The sequence below is a fragment of the Phyllobates terribilis genome, unplaced genomic scaffold, assembly GCF_046119375.1.
Source record: "Phyllobates terribilis strain yellow unplaced genomic scaffold, ASM4611937v1 Scaffold_95__1_contigs__length_6072419, whole genome shotgun sequence".
Taxonomy (NCBI): Eukaryota; Metazoa; Chordata; class Amphibia; order Anura; family Dendrobatidae; genus Phyllobates; species Phyllobates terribilis.
The window spans coordinates 2272651-2286040 of record NW_027362855.1 but is presented as its reverse complement, the minus strand read 5'-3'; positions in this window follow the sequence as shown (position 1 = coordinate 2286040).

The following is a 13390-nucleotide window of genomic DNA, read 5'->3' as shown; positions in this document are numbered from 1 at the left end:
TCTGGTTAATCCACTCTGAACTCCATAGCTCTTTCAAGAGGCATTGATATTGTCTTTTTATTTCACTGTAACCTCCACAACTCTTTCAAGGGGCATTGATATTGTCTTTTTATTCCACTGCGACCTCCACCACTCTTCCAAGGGGCATTAAAACTGTCTTGTTAATCTACTGTGACCTCCACGAGTCTTCCATGGGGCATTGATATTGTCTTTTTAATCCACTGTTACCTCCACCACTTTTCCAAGGGGCATTAAAACAGTCTTGTTAATCTACTGTAACCTCCACGTCGCTTCCAAGGGGCAATAAAACCATCTGGTTAAACCACTCTGAACTCCACAGCTCTTCCAAGGGGCATTGGTATTGTCTTTTTATTCCACTATAACCTCCAACACTCTTCCAAGGGGCATTGACATTGCCTTTTTGTTCCACTGCGACCTCCATCATTCTTCCAAGGGGCATTGATATTGTCTTTTTATTTCACTGCCACCTCCACCACTCTTCCAAGGGGCATTGATATTGTGTTTTTAATCCACTGTGACCTCCATCACTTTTCCAAGGGGCATTAAAAACGTCTTATTAAGCTACTGTGACCTCCACGTCACTTCCAATGGGCATGAAAATCGTCTGGTTAAACCACTCTGAACTCCACAGCTCTTCCAAGGTTCATTAGTATTGTCTTTTTATTCCACTCTAACCTCCACCACTCTTCCAAGGGGCATTGATGTTGTCTTTTTATTTCACTGCGTCCTCCACTATTCTTCCAAGGGGCATTAAAACTGTCTTGTTAAGCTACAGTTATCTCCACGTCTCTTCCACCAGGCATTGATATTGTCTTTAAATTCCACTGTAACCTCCACTACTCTACCAAGGGGCATTGATATTGTATTTTTATTCTACTGCGACCTCCACCACTCTTCCAAAGGGCATTGATATTGTCTTTTTATTCCACTGCGACCTCCACCACTCTTCCAAAGGGCATTAAAACCATCTTGTTAAGCTACTGTGACCTCCACGTCTCTTATACGGGGCATTGATATTGTCTTTTTATTCCACTGCGACCTCCACCACTCTTCCTCGGGGCATTGATATTGTTTTTTTAATCCACTGCAACCTCCAACACTCCACCATGTGGCATTAAAACCGTTTTGTTGAGCTACTGTGACCTCCACGTCTTTTCCAAGGGGCATTAAAACCGTATGGTTAAACCAATCTGAACTCCACAGATCTTCCAAGGGGCATTGATATTGTCTTTTTATTCCACTGCGACCTCTAACACTCTTCCAAGGGCCATTAAAACAGTGTTGTTAAGCTACTTTGACCTCCACGTCAATTCCACGGGGCATTAAAACCTTCAATTTAAACCACTCTGTACTCCACAGCTCTTGCAAGGGGCATTGATATTGTCTTTTTATTCCAATGTAACCTCCAGCACTCTTCCAATGGGCATTGATATTGTCTTTTTATTCCACTGCAACTTCCACCTCTCTTCCAAAGGGCTTTAAAACCGTCTTGTTAAGCTACTGTGAACTCCACGTCTCTTTCACGGGGCATTGATATTGTCTTTTTATTCCACTGTAGCCTTCACCACTCTTCCAAGGGGCATTGATATTGTCTTTTTATTCCACTGGGACTTTCACCAGTCTTCCAAGTGGCATTGATATTGTCTTTTTAATCCACTGTGACCTCCACCACTCTTCCAAGGGGTATAAAAACCGTATTGTTAAGCTACTGTGACCTCCACGTCTCTTCCAAAGTGCATTAAAACCGTCAATTTAAACCACTCTGAACTCCACAGCTCTTGCAAGAGGAATTGATATTGTCTTTTTATTCCACTACGGCTTCCACCACTCTCCCAAGGTGCATTAAAAACATCTTGTTTAACTACTGTAACGTCCATGTCTATTCCACGGGGCATTGATATTGTCTTTTTATTGCACTGTGACCTCCACCACTCTTCCAAGGGGCATTAAAACCATCTTGTTAAGCTTCTGTGACTTCCACGTCTCTTCCAAGGGGCATTAAAACAGCATGTTTAAACCACTCTGAACTCCACAGCTCTTCCAAGAGGCATTGATATTGTCTTTTTTTTCCACTGCGACCTCCACCACTCTTCCACGGGGATTTGATAGTCTTTTTAATCCACTGAGACCTCCACCACTCTTCCAAGGGGCATTAAAACCGTCTTGTTAAGCTAATGTGACCTCCACATCCCTTCCACGGGGCATTGATATTGTCTTTTTATTCCACTGCGACCTCCACCACTCTTCCAAGGGGCATTGATACTGTCTTTTTAATCCACTGCGACCTCCACCACTCTTCCAAGGGACATTGATATTGTCTTTTTATTCCACTGCGACCTTCACCCCTCTTCCAAGGAACATTGATATTGTCTTTTTTTTCCACTGTAACCTCCACCACTCTTCTAAGGGGCATTAATATTTTCTTTTTATTACACTGCGACCTCCACCACTTTTCCAAGGGGCATCGATAATGTCTTTTTAATCCACTGCGACCTCCACCACTCTTCCAAGGGGCATTAAAACCGTCATGTTAAGCTACTGTGACCTCCACTTCTTTTCCAAGGGGCATTAAAACCATCAATTTAAACCACTCTGTACTCCACAGCTCTTGCAAGAGGCATTGATATTGTCTTTTTATTCCACTGTAACCTCCACCACTCTTCCAAGGGGCATTGATTTTGTCTTTGTAATCCACTGCGACCTCCATCTCTCTTCCAAGAAGCATTAAAACCGTAATATTTAGCCACTGTGACCTCCACATCTATGCCACCGTGCCTTAAAACCTTCTGGTTAAACCACTGTGAACTCCACAGCTCTTCCAAGGTGCATTGAAATTGTCTTTTTATTCCACTGTAACTACCACCACTCTTCCAAGGGATATTGATATTGTCTTTTTATTCCACTGTAACCTCCATCACTATTCCAAGGGGCATTGATATGGTCTTTTTATTCCACTGCGACCTCCACCTCTCTTCCAAGGGGCATTAAAACCATCTTGTTAAGCTACTGTGACCTCCAAGTCTCTTCTACGGGGCATTGATATTGTCTATTAAATCCACAACGATCTCCACCACTCTTCCAAGGGGCATTAAAACAGTCTTGTTAAGCTAATGTGACCTCCTCGTCACTTCCAAGGGTCATTAAAACTGTCTGGTTAAACACTTTGAACTCCACAGCTCTTACAAGAGGCATTGATATTGTCTTTTTATTCTAATGTAACATGCACCACTCTTCCAAGCGGCATTGATATTGTCTTTTTATTCCACTGCGACCTCCACCTCTCTTCCAAGGGGCATTGATATTGTCTTTTTAATCAACTGCGACCTCCAACTCTCTTCCACGGGGCATTAAAACCATCTTGTGAAGCTACAGTGACCTCCACGTCTCTTCCACTGGGCAATGATATTGTCTTTTCATTCCACTGCGAACTTCACCACTCTTCCAAAGGGCATTGATATTGTATTTTTAATCCACTGCAACCTCCACCACTCTTCCAAGGTGCATTGATATTGTCTTTTTATTCCACTGCGACCTCCACCTCTCTTCCAAGGGGCATTAAAACCATCTTGTTAAGCTACTGTGACCTCCAAGTCTCTTCCACGAGGCATTGATATTGTCTTTTTATTCCACTGCGACCTCCACATCTCTTCCTAGTGGAATGGATATTGTCTTTTCATTTCACTGCGACCTACACCACTCTTCTAAGGGGCATTGATATTATCTTTTTAATCCACTGCGACCTCCACCACTCTTCCAAGGGGCATTAAAACTGTTTTGATAAGCTACTGTGACCTCCACGTCTCTTCCAAGGGGCATTAAAACCGTCTGGTTAAACCACTCTGATCTCCACATCTCTTGCAAGATGCATTGATATTGTCTTTTTATTCGACTGTAACCTGCACTACTCTTCGAAGGGGCATTAAAGCCGTCATTTTAAACCACTCTGAACTCCACAGCTCTTGCAAGAGGCATTGATACTGTCTTTTTATTCCACTGTAAACTCCACCACTCTTCCAAGGGGCAATGATTTTGTCTTTTTAATCCACTGTGACCTCCATCACTCTTCCAAGAAGCATTAAAACCGTCTTGTTTAGCTACTGTGACCTCCACGTCTATTCCACGGTGCTTAAAAACCTTCTGGTTAAACCACTGTGAACTCCACAGCTCTTCCAAGGGGCATTGATGTTGTCTTTTTATTCCACTGTAACCTCCACCACTCTGCCAAGGGGCATTGAAATTGTCTTTTTATTTTACTGCGACCTCCACCACTCTTCCAACGGATATTAATATTGTCTTTTTATTCCACTGCGACCTCCACCACTCTTCCAAGGGTCATTGATATTTTCTTTTTATTCCACTGTAACCTCCACCACTCTTCCAGGGAGCATTGATATTGTCTTTTTATTCCACTGCGACCTCCACCTCTCTTTCAAGGGGCATTAAAACCATCTTGTTAAGCTACTGTGGCCTTCAAGTCTCTTCTACAAGGCATTGATATTGTCTTTTTATTCCACTGCGACCTCCGCATCTCTTCCAAGGGAAATTGATATTGTCTTTTTATTCCACTGTGACCTCCACCACACTTCTAAGGGGCATTGATATTGTATTTTTAATCCACTGCGAACTCCACCACTCTTCCAAGGGACATTAGAACACTCCTGATTATCTACTCTGACCTCCTAGTCACTTCCGTCTGGTTTAACTACTCTGAACTCCACTGCTCTTCCAAGGGGCATTGATATTGTCTTTTTAATGCACTGCGACCTCCACCACTCTTCCAAGGGACATTAAAACCATCTGGTTAGACAACTCTGAACTCCATAGCTCTTTCAAGAGGCATTGATATTGTCTTTTTATTTCACTGTAATCTCCACCACTCTTTCAAGGGGCATTGATATTGTCTTTTTATTCCACTGCGACCTCCACCACTCTTCCAAGGGGCATTAAAACTGTCTTGTTAAGCTACTGTGACCTCCACTTGTCTTCCACGGGGCATTGATATTTTCTTTTTAATCCACTGTGACCTCCACCACTTTTCCAATGGGCATTAAAACCGTCTTGTTAATCTACTGTGACCTCCACGTCTCTTCCAAGGGGCAATAAAACCATCTGGTTAAACCACTCTGAACTCCACAGCTCTTCCAAGGGGCATTAGTATTGTCTTTTTATTCCACTCTAACCTCCACCACTCTTCCAAGGGGCATTGACATTGTCTTTTTATTCTACTGCGACCTCCATCATTCTTCCAAGGGGCATTAATATTGTCTTTTTATTCCACTGTCACCTCCACCACTCTTCCAAGGGGCATTGATATTTTCTTTTTAATCCACTGTGACCTCCACCACTTTTCCAATGGGCATTAAAACCGTCTTTTTAAGCTTCTGTGACCTCCACGTCACTTCAAATGGGCATTAAAACCGTCTGGTTAAACCACTCTGCACTCCACAGCTGTTCCAAGGGGCATTGGTATTGTCTTTTTATTCCACTCTAACCTCCACCACTCTTCCAAGGGGCATTCATATTGACTTTTTATTCCACTGCGACCTCCACCATTCTTCCAAGGGGCATTAAAACTGTCTTGTTAAGCTACAGTGACCTCCACATCTCTTCCACGGGGCATTGATATTGTCTTTTTATTCCACTGCGACCTCCACCATTCTTACAAGGGGCATTAAAACAGTTTTGTTAAGCTACTGTGACCTCCACGTCTCTTCCAAGGGGCATTAAAACCGTCTGGTTAAACCACTCTGAACCCCACAATTCTTCCGAGGGGTCATTGAAATTGTCTTTTTATTCCACTGTAACCTCCACCACTCTTCCAAGGGGCATTGATTTTGTCTTTTTATTCCTCTGCGACCTCCACCACTCTCCAAGGGGCATTAAAACGGTCTTGTTAAGCTACTGTGACGTCGAAGTCTCTTCCAAGGGGCATTAAAACCATCTGGTTAAACCACTCTGAACTCCACAGCTCTTCCAAGGGGCATTTGTATTGTCTTTTTATTCCACTCTAACCTCCACCACTCTTCCAAGGGGCATTGACATTGACTTTTTAATCCACTATGACCTCCACCACTCTTCCAAGGGACATTGATATTGTCTTTTTAGTCCACTGCGATCTCCACCCCTCTCCAAGGGGCATTAAAACCGTCTTGTTAAGCTACTGTGACCTCCACGTGTCTAAGAAGGGGCATTGATATTGTCTTTTTATTCAACTGTAACCTCCACCACTCTTCCAAGGGGCATTAATATTGTCTTTTTAATTCACTGCAACCTCCACCACTCTAACAGGGGGTAATAAAATCGTCGTGATAAGTTACTGTGACCTCCACGTCTCTTCCAAGGGGCGTTAAAACGTCTGTTTATTCCACGCTGAACTCCACAGCTCTTCTAAGGGGCATTATTATTGTATTTTTATTCCACTGTAACCTCCACAACTCTTCCAAAGGGCATTGATATTGTCTTTTTACTCCACTGCGACCTTCACCAGTCCTCCAAGGGGCATTTAAACCATATTGTTAAGCTACTGTGACCTCCACGTCTCTTCCACGGGGCAATGGTATTGTCTTTTAATTCCACTGTAACATCCACCACTCGTCCAAGGGGCATTAAAACCATGTTGTTAAGCTACTTTGACCTCCACGTCAGTTCCACGGGGCATTAAAACCGTCAATTTAAACCACTCTGAACTCCACAGCTCTTGCTAGGGGCATTGATATTGTCTTTTTATTCCACTGTAACCTCCACCACTCTTCCAAGTGGCATTGATATTGTCTTTTTATTCCACTGGGACCTCCACCACTCTTCCAAGTGGCATTGATATTGTCTTTTTAATCCACTGCGACCTCCACCACTTTTCCAAGGGGCATTAAAACCGTATTGTTAAGCTACTGTGACCTCCATGTCTCTTCCAAGGTGCATTAAAACCGTCAATTTAAACCACTCTGAACTCCACAGCTCTTGCAAGAGGCATTGATAATGTATTTTTATTCCACTGTAACCTACAGCACTCTTGCAAGGGGCATTAATATTGTCTTTTTATTCCACTACGACTTCCACCACTCTCCCAATGTGCATAAAAAACATCTTGTTTATCTACTGTAACGTCCATGTCTGTTCCACTGGGAATTGATATTGTCTTTTTATTCCACTGTATCCTCCACTACTCTTCCAAGGGGTATTGATATTGTCTTTTTATTCCACTGCGACTTCCACCTCTCTTCTAAGGGGCATTGATATTGTCTTTTTAATCCACTGCGACCTCCACCACTCTTCCAAGAGGCATTAAAACAGTCTTGTTAAGCTACTGTGACCTCCACATCTCTTTCAAGGGGCATTAAAACCGTCTGGTTAAACCACTCTGAACTCCACAGCTCTTTCAAGAGGCATTGATATTGTCTTTTTATTTCACTGTAACCTCCACCACTTTTTCAAGGGGCATTGATATTGTCTTTTTATTTCACTTCGACCTCCACCACTCTCCAAGGCGCATTGATATTGTCTTTTTAATCCACTGCGACCTCCACCACTCTTCCAAGCGGCATTAAACCGGTCTTGTTAAGCTACTGTGACGTCGAAGTCTCTTCCAAGGGGCATTAAAACCATCTGGTTAAACCACTGTGAACTTCACAGCTCTTCCAAGGGGCATTTGTATTGTCTTTTTATTCCATTCTATCCTCCACCACTCTTCCAAGGGGCATTGACATTGTCTTTTTAATCCACTGCGACCTCCACCACTCTTCCAAGGGGCATTGATATTGTCTTTAAAGTCCACTGCGAATTCCACTCCTCTCAAAGGGGCATTAAAACTGCCTTGTTATGCTACTGTGACCTCCACGTTTCTACGAAGGGGCATTGATATTGTCTTTTTATTCAACTGTAACCTTCACCAATCTTCCAAGGGGCATTGATATTGTTTTTTTACTCCACTGCGACCTCCGCCACTCTTCCAAGGGGCATTAATATTGTCTGTTTAATCCACTGCAACCTCCACCACTCTACCAGGGGGCAATAAAACCGTCGTGATAAGTTACTGTAACCACAACGTCTCTTCCAAGGGGCATTAAAACTGTCTGGTTATTCCACTCTGAAATCCACAGCTCTTCTAAGGGGCAATATTATTGTATTTTTATTCCACTGTAATCTCCACCACTCTTCCACAGGGCCTTGATATTGTCTTTTTATTCCACTGCGACCTTCACCAGTCCTCCAAGGGGCATTAAAACCATCTTGTTTAGCTACTGTGACCACCACGTCTCTTCCACGGGGCATTGGTATTGTCTTTTAATTCCACTGCAACATCCACCACTCATCCAAGGGGCATTAAAACCGTGTTGTTAAGCTACTTTGACCTCCACGTCAATTCCACGGGGCATTAAAACCATCAATTTAAACCACTCTGAACTCCACAGCTCTTACAAGGGGCATTGATATTGTCTTTTTATTCCAATGTAACCTTCAGCACTCTTCCAAGGGGCATTGATATTGTCATTTTATTCCACTGCAACTTCCACTTCTCTTCCAAGGGGCATTAAAACCGTCTTGTTAAGTTACTGTGACCTCCACGTCTCTTTCACGGGGCATTGATATTGTCTTTTTCTTCCACTGTAACCTCCACCACTCTTCCAAGGGGCATTGATATTGTCTTTTTATTCGGCTGCGACCTCCACCACTCTACCAGGGGGCATTAAAACCATACTGTTAAGCTACTGTGACCTCCACGTCTCTTCCAAGGTGCATTAAAACCGTCAATTTAAACCACTCTGAACTCCACAGCTCTTGCAAGAGGCATTGATATTGTCTTTTTATTCCACTGTAACCTACAGCACTCTTTCAAGGGGTATTGATGTTGACTTTTTATTCCACTATGACTTCCACCTCTCTCCCAAGGTGCATTAAAAACATCTTGTTTAGCTACTGTAACGTCCATGTCTGTTCCACTTTGCATTGATATTGTCCTTTTATTCCACTGTATCCTCCACCACTCTTCCAAGGGGTATTGATATTGTCTTTTTATTCCACTGCAACTTCCACCTCTCTTCTAAGGGGCATTGATATTGTCTTTTTAATCCACTACGACCTCCACCACTCTTCCAAGAGGCATTAAAACAGTCTTGTTAAGCTACTGTGACCTCCACATCTCTTCCAAGGGGCATTAAAACCGTCTGGTTAAACCACTCTGAACTCCATAGCTCTTTCAAGAGGCATTGATATTGTCTTTTTATTTCACTGTAACCTCAACCACTTTTTCAAGGGGCATTGATATTGTCTTTTTATTCCACTGCAATCTCCACCACTCTTCCAAGAGGCATTAAAACTGCCTTGTTAAGCTACTGCGACCTCCACGTGTCTTCCACGGGGCATTGATATTGTCTTTTTAATCCACAGTGACCTTCACCACTTTTCGAAGGGGCATTAAAACCATCTTTTTAATCTACTGTGACCTCCATGTCTCTTCCAAGGGGCAATAAAACCATCTGGTTAAACCACTCTGAACTGCACAGCTCTTCCAAGGGGCATTGGTATTGTCTTTTTATTCCACTCTAACCTCCAGCACTCTTCGAAGGGTCAATGACATTGTCTTTTTATTCCACTGCGACCTCCATCATTCTTCCAAGGGGCATTGATATTGTCTTTTTATTCCACTGCCACTTCCACCACTCTTTCAATGGGCATTGATATTGTCTTTTTATTCCATTGCGATCTGCACCACTTTTCCAAGGGGCATTAAAATTGTCTTTCTAAGCTACTGTGTCCTCCACGTCACTTCCAATGGCCATTAAAACCGTCTGGTTAAACCACTCTGAACTCCACAGCTCTTCCAAAGGGCATTGGTATTGTCTTTTTATTCCACTTTAACCTCCACCACTCTTCCAAATGGCATTGACATTGTCTTTTTATTCCACTGCAACCTCCACCATTTTTCCAAGGGGCATTAAAACTGTCTTGTTAAGCTAAAGTGACCTTCACATCTCTTCCACGGGGCTTTTATATTGTCCTTAAATTCCACTGTGACCTCCACCACTCTTCCAAAGGGCATTGATATTGTCTTTTTAATCCACTGCGACCTCCATCACTCTTCTAAGGGGCATTAAAACCATCTTGTTAAGCTACTGTTACCTATAAGGTTCTTACACAAGGCATTGATATTGTCTTTTTATTCCACTGTAACCTCCACCAGTCTTCCAAGGGGCATTGATATTGTCTTTTTAATCCACTGCAACCTCCATCACTCTTCCAAGAAGCATTGAAACCGTCTTGTTAAGCTACTGTGACCTCCACGTCTATTCCACGGTGCATTAAAACTTTCTGGTTAAACCACTGTGAACTCCACAGCTCTTCCAAGGGGCATTGATATTGTCTTTTTATTCCCCTCTAACCTCCACCACTCTTCCAAGGGGCATTGATATTGTCTTTTTATTTTACTGCGTCCTCCACCACTCTTCCAAAGGGCATTAATATTGTCTTTTTATTCCACTGTGACCTCCACGTCTCTTCCAAGGGGCATTGATATTGTCTTTTTATTTAATTGGAACCTTCACCACTCTTCCAAGGGACATTGATATTGTCTTTTTATTCCACTGTAACCTCCACCATTCTTCCAAGGGACATTGATATTGTCTTTTTATTCCACTGTAACCACCACCACTCTTCCAAGGGGCATTGATATTGACTTTTTATCCCACTGTAACCTCCACCACTCTTCCAAGGGGCATTGAATTTGTCTTTTTAATCCACTGCGACCTCCATCTCTCTTCCAAGAAGCATTAAAACTATCTTGTTTAGCTACTGTGACCTCCACGTCTATTCCACGGTGCCTTAAAACCTTCTGGTTAAACCACTGTGAACTCCACAGCTCTTCCAAGGGGCATTGATATTGTGGTTTTATTCCACTGTAACGTCCACCACTCTTCCAAGGGGCATTGATATTGTCTTTTTATTTTACTGCGACCTGCAGCACTCTTCCAAAGGGTATTAATATTTTCTTTTTATTCCACTGTGACCTCCACCACTCTTCCAAGGGGCATTGATATTGTCTTTTTATTCCACTGCGACCTCCACTTCTCTTCCAAGGGCATTAAAACCATCTTGTTAAGCTACTGTGACCTCCAAGTCTCTTCCACGAGGCATTGATATTGTCTAATTATTCCACTGCGACCTCCACATCTCTTCCAAGTGGAATTGATATTGTCTTTTTATTCCACTGCGACCTCCACCACTCTTCTAAAGGGCATAGATATTGTCTTTTTAATCCACTGCGACCTCTACCAGTCTTCCAAGGGGCATTAAAACAGTTTTGATAAGCTACTGTGACCTCCACGTCTCTTCCAAGGGGCATTAAAACCGTCTGGTTAAAACACTCTGAAATCCACAGCTCTTCTAAGAGGCATTATTATTGTCTTTTTATTCCACTGTAACCTCCACCACTCTTCCAAAGGGCATTGATATTGTCTTTTTATTCCACTGCGACCTTCACCAGTCCTCCAAGCTGCATTAAAACCATCTTGTTAAGCTACTGTGACCTCCACGTATCTTCCACGGGGCATTGGTATTGTTTTTTAATTCCACTGTAACATCCACCACTCGTCCAAGGGGCATTTAAACCGTGTTGTTAAGCTACTTTGACCTCCACGTCTCTTCCAAGGTGCATTAAAACCGTCAATTTAAACCACTCTGAACTCCACAGCTCTTGCAAGAGGCATTGATATTGTCTTTTTATTCCACTGTAATCTACAGCACTCTTTCAAGGGGCATTGATATTGTCTTTTTATTCCACTATGACTTCCACCACTCTCCCAAGGTGCATTAAAACACCTTGTTTAGCTACTGTTATGTCCATGTCTGTTCCACTGGGCATTGATATTGTCTTTTTATTCCACTGTATCCTCCACCACTCTTCCAAGGGGTATTGATATTGTCTTTTTATTCCACTGCGACTTCCACCTCTCTTCTAAGGGGCATTGATATTGTCTTTTTAATCCACTGCGACCTCCATCACTCTTCCAAGAGGCATTAAAACCATCTGGTTAAACCACTCTGAACTCCATAGCTCTTTATAGAGGCCTTAATATTGTCTTTTTATTTCACTGTAACCTCCACCACTCTTTCAGGGGTCATTGATATTGTCTTTTTATTCCACTGCGACCTCCACCACTCTTCCAAGGGGCATTAAAACTGTCTTGTTAAGCTACTGTGACCTCACTTGTCTTCCACGGGGTACTGATATTGTCTTTTTAATCCACTGTGACCTCCACCACTTTTCCAAGGGGCATTAAAACAATCTTTTTAATCTACTGTGACCTTCACGTCTCTTCCAAGGGGCATTAAAACCATCTGGTTAAACCACTCTGAACTCCACAGCTCTTCCAAGGGGCATTAGTATTGTCTTTTTATTCCACTCTAACCTCCACCACTCTTCCAAGGGACATTGACATTGTCTTTTTATTCCACTGCGACCTCCATCATTCTTCCAAGGGACATGGATATTGTCTTTTTATTCCACTGCGACCTCCACCACTTTTCCAAGGGGCATTAAAAACGTCTTTTTAAGCTACTGTGTCCTCCACGTCACTTCCAATGGGCATTAAAACCGTCTGGCTAAACCACTCTGAACTCCACAGCTCTTCCAAGGGGCATTGGTATTGTCTTTTTATTCCACTCTAACCTCCATCACTCTTCCAAGGGGCATTGACATTGTCTTTTTATTCCACTGCGACCTCCACCATTCTTCCAAGGGGCATTAAAACTGTCTTGTTAAGCTACAGTGACCTCCACATCTCTTCCACGGGTCTTTGATATTGTCTTTAAATTCCACTGTAATCTCCACCACTCTTCCAAGGGGTATTCATATTGTATTTTTATTCCACTCTAACCTCCACCATTCTTCCAAGGGGCATTGATATTGTCTTTTTAATCCACTGCAACCTCCATCACTCTTCCAAGGAGCATTGAACCTGTCTTGTTAAGCTACTGTGACCTCCACGTCAATTCCACGATGCATTAAAACTTTCTGGCTAAACCACTGTGAACTCCACAGCTCTTCCAAGGGGCATTGATATTGTCTCTTTATTCCACTCTAACCTCCACCACTCTTCCAAGGTGCATTGATATTATCTTTTTATTTTACTGCGTCCTCCACCACTCTTCCAAGGGGCATTAATATTGTCTTTTTATTCCACTGTGACCTCCACGTCTCTTCCAAGGGGCATTGATATTGTCTTTTTATTTAATTGGAACCTCCACCACTCTTCCAAGGGGCAATGATATTGTCTTTTTATTCCACTGTAACCTCGACCATTCTTCCAAGGGACATTGATATTGTCTTTTTATTCCACTGTAACCACCACCACTCTTCCAAGGGGCATTGATATTG